This window comes from Brachyhypopomus gauderio, unplaced genomic scaffold (assembly GCF_052324685.1).
Source record: "Brachyhypopomus gauderio isolate BG-103 unplaced genomic scaffold, BGAUD_0.2 sc76, whole genome shotgun sequence".
Taxonomy (NCBI): domain Eukaryota; kingdom Metazoa; phylum Chordata; class Actinopteri; order Gymnotiformes; family Hypopomidae; genus Brachyhypopomus; species Brachyhypopomus gauderio.
In genome coordinates this window covers 5,424-10,000 of record NW_027506897.1, presented here as the reverse complement: position 1 = coordinate 10,000, position 4,577 = coordinate 5,424, and the positions used below count along the sequence as shown (strand labels likewise).

Sequence of the window (4,577 nt, the reverse complement as noted above, 5' to 3'; positions counted from 1 at the left end):
ATACGAAGGTCATGAATACAATTCTCACAGTTGTAAATCTTCTTTCTAAGATCATTATCAGCTGTTTGGTATCATTGATTAATCAGACTCCTGACTTTAATTCTACAAAATGTCTGACTTTGTGCAAGTGGACCTGGAAGAATTGAAGGCACAGGGTGGTCACACAAATTTGATCTGAACACGTTTTATTTACAGGGACTCCAGTAACATCTGGAAGCCCAGCTGTGCTGACAGGGAGAGGAGAGGGGTGGGGAGGGATTATGAACAAAATAACTAAACCCATGATGGAGACGAGATTAAAATATAACAGGAGAACTACCGGTAACAGTTGTACGCTAAACGGGAACTCGATGAACATAAGAATACAAAACAACCACAAGACCAGAAACCAATAACCACTAAGACAGAATAGACATAAAGAATAAAACACTTGATACTACGAACACTAAAGCCGACAGAAAAACTAGCAGTGATACACATACTCAACAAAACATGGACTAGGGAAGTTCAACCATAGGACAACATGGACACATGCACTAGCACTAACTAGAACATAGAACAACATGGACACGTGCACTAGCACTAACCAGAACATAGAACAACACGGACACGTGCACTAGCACTAACCAGAACATAGAGCTACAAGGAAAGGACTCGAACATGCAGGGAATATAAACCCAACTACTCACAAGGATAAACCAGGAACAGCTGACAAAACTCAACATATGGTGGGAAAACAGAAGGTGTGACAAACAGAAGGAAAACGAAGGCAATTAAAACAACAGCAGAACTAAGAGAACACACACCACACAGGGGTAGAGGGCGGGGCCAGACGTGACACATGAAAACACCACACAGGGGTAGAGGGCGGGGCCAGACGTGACACATGAAAGCACCACACAGGGGTAGAGGGCGGGGCCAGACGTGACACACGAAAGCACCACACAGGGGTAGAGGGCGGGGCCAGACGTGACACACGAAAGCACCACACAGGGGTAGAGGGCGGGGCCAGACATGACACATGAAAGCACCACACAGGGGTAGAGGGCGGGGCCAGACGTGACACATGAAAGCACCACACAAGGGTAGAGGGCGGGGCCAGACGTGACACATGAAAACACCACACAGGGGTATAGAGGGCGGGGCCAGACGTGACACATGAAAGCACCACACAGGGGTAGAGGGCGGGGCCAGACGTGACACATGAAAGCACCACACAGGGGTAGAGGGCGGGGCCAGACGTGACACATCAAAGCACCACACAGGGGTAGAGGGCGGGGCCAGACGTGACACATCAAAGCACCACACAGGGGTAGAGGGCAGGGCCAGACTTGACACATGAAAGCAACACACAGGGGTAGAGGGCGGGGCCAGATGTGACACATGAAAGCACCACACAGGGGTAGAGGGCGGGGCCAGACATTACACATGAAAGCACCACACAGGGGTAGAGGGCGGGGCCAGACGTGATTCTTTTCATTCATTTTGTTAATTAGCAAATACACTATTAACGTCTATGTGTTATGTAAATGAGGCGTGTCTCTGGTTTGGGTGGTTGCTGCTTCATTACACACCTTTGGCTGTCTGCCACAAGAGACTGCCAGCTCTCTTGCAAGAAGTCACAAAGTGAGAAGAAGTCAGAAGTCACAAACATAATATTTGAATTATAGTGACATATAAGTGGCATATTGATTATTCAAAATTGCACTGATTTTTTTAACTTATTTTCAGTATTTAGTATTTTGAAAAACTGCCAATAGGTAAAGATACTCTGCACACACCTGGCACTGCCACATCATCTCTTTTCTGCACTTGCCACATGTGAACTAAGTACAAGAAATACAACGCTTAGTGGCATGATTATTCTTGCAGCCACACTTGACTCGGCACCATGCCCTTTTCCCTGTGTCAGGTGTGGGTGGTTGCTGCTGAACCTTTTCCTTGGCCACCTCCTTGGCTGCCATATGAGCCTGTGCAAGCTCTCCTGCAAGCTTCACCAAGAAGTCTGCCCGTCTCTCTTTTACACCTGTGCATGTTGTTGCTCATCTATGGTGATATGCCTTCCTGGGTTGTAAGCATTGATGCAGTTGGCAACGAAAGACCCCCAAACAGACTGCAGCAAACGGGTCATTTGCAGCTCGTTCACTGCGTGTGTCCATGCTGTCGAAGCGCAGGTGCCGCATGATGTCCTGGAACCGGTATCGCTGCATAATCTTCATGATGGAGGGCTGCTGCATTGCTGGATGAGGATGGCAATGAAAGCCATTAGTTCAGGGAGGGCCATGAACCAGTTTTCATGCTGTGTCGTCTGGTGTGCATGCTGAACAGTCCACTCCTGTATGGTCCGAAGCATTTCCAGAGAGATGAAACAGAGGAAACTCTGTAAGCGACTAGACACTTCACTTCTGGCAAAAGCAGTTGGCTCTCCATTCGTGGGATGGCATTCAATTGGGCTGTGATGCCTTCCATGATGTCTACCAATCTGTTCCTCACGCCACACTGTGCCGTCTTTTGCCGTCTCTGTCAGCTGCTCGTGTGACTCCATGTGACCTCTCTTTTCTGGAGGTGATGAAGTCTCGTGATCCACAGGAACATAGGTTTGAGATTTGATTAGTGAAAGGTTGAAATAATGTGAAATTGACACAAACATAATACTTGAATTATAATTCCAAAACATCTCAAGTAAGCCTCTTTTGTACTTTTGTAGGATTGTTCTCACACTGCAAAAAGTAGCATTTTTATTAGTCAAAATAGCTCTGATTTGTTTTACCTTTTTTTAAATAGTTTTCGTCTTTTGAAAAACTGCCACTAGGTAAAGATATAAAAAAACCCTTAGCTTCTTGAAATAGAATAATAATCTTGAGCAATTTTAACTTATCGAGATGGTACTTTTTACAGCGTGTCTCTTCCAAAAACACAACAGCCATAACCAGTAAACAAAAAAGGACATTTAGTAAATCTTACCAGAAGAGATCAGCTGCTCGTGTGTCTCCATGTGACCTCTCTTTTCATACATATTCACCCAAACACATATACAGCCTCACACACATACACCCACAAACATTATTTTCAGTAGTTTTTAGCACTTTGAGTTGCATGTATGTATGAAAGGTGCTATACAAATAAAGACTATTATTATTATTATTTATTATAAAAAGGGAAGGGCAGAAAAAAAACACAGCTCAAATGACCACTGCAATGGGGGAGGCCAGGGTTTTTTTCTTCTCTATCTGAGTCAGTGAACACATCCAGCAGAACAATGAACTGACACCATCACCCCCCCCACCCCACCCTAAGTGGTTGCATGTACATAACAAAGGGTGGCCTAATGGAATGCAAATGTCCCCAGAACTGCCCCCTGGTGGAGACCAGGTACAAAATTTTGGAATGAAAATGCTGGGAGTCCTAGTGTTAAAGCATTCTTACTTTGCATTTCCCCCACACCTGCCCCAAACCTTATATATATATATATATATATATATATATATATATATTATATATATATATATATATATATATATAGAGTATAGTATATAAAAACTTATGAATACAGCAGTTCTCATAGCTGCAAATCCTCTTTTATACAAAGTTAATTATGTTAATAACGTTGGTATTTTCCACTGTTCTCTCCTCCAGTTCAGGAAAAGTCCAGTTCCAGCACCATCCCAGTTCAGACTGGAGGATCTTCAGGGAGTCCTGCACTCAGTGAAGGTCTGTTTATACATGTAACGTTTGGGCAAGGTAGGCTGGACACAAGTGTGGACTCTGAAGTAGTTTAATAACAAAACAACCAACACTACACAGAATATACTGACATAAAACAAAGACAAACCAAACAGTAACCAAATACACCAACTAACACTAAAGGAGAATATTAATACGCAGAACAGGGGAGACATAAAGACATTAAAGACATGGACCAGCAAGATTACACACAGCATCAAAATTAGTGGAACTTACAATAACTCACATAACAAAAGACTGAACACAGGCCAAATACACTGAATAAAACACAGAACCAAACGAGACACACCTGAAAACAATGAGAAGGGGGCGGGGTTCAAGGTGGGGCATGAAGTCAGACACAATAAGCGGTTTCAAAATAAAAGCACACAAAGAAAAGGGGTTGCCATGGGGACCATGACAATACACATCACTGATTATGTAGTGAAGATCACATCTGAATATACACATCTCTGATTATGTAGTGAAAATAATAATAATAATAATAATAATAATAATAATAATAATAATAATAACATTTTATTTGTAAAGCGCCTTTCTGGACACCCAAGGACACTGTACAACACAAGAAAAATAAGATACAATTAAAAAATACAGAATAACACTAAAATATATAAATCTCATCCATATGCCAATTTAAAAAGATGAGTTTTAAGACCAGCTTTAAAAAGATCTAAAGATGAACAAGCCCGCATTTCATCAGGGAGCCCATTCCACAGCATCGGACCCGCGACACAGAATTCTCTTTTCCCAGTGGAATTTAACTTATAGGGCGGAACCACAAGCAAGTGTTGGCTTGAAGATCTAAGCGTACGTATCGGGGAGTATGGCTG

The 4,577-nt window shown here is 42.9% G+C and overlaps 1 long non-coding RNA gene across 1 annotated transcript in view; it reads left to right on the top strand.

Moving 5' to 3' along the window:
• The window catches only part of LOC143491508 (uncharacterized), a 10,515-nt gene extending 6,695 nt beyond the window's left edge, over positions 1–3,820 (top strand). Inside the window, exon 5 of the long non-coding RNA XR_013125216.1 lies at positions 3,637–3,820. This is a non-coding gene — a long non-coding RNA (uncharacterized LOC143491508). The remainder of the gene's footprint in view (positions 1–3,636) is intronic.
• Positions 3,821–4,577: the final 757 nt, after the last annotated feature.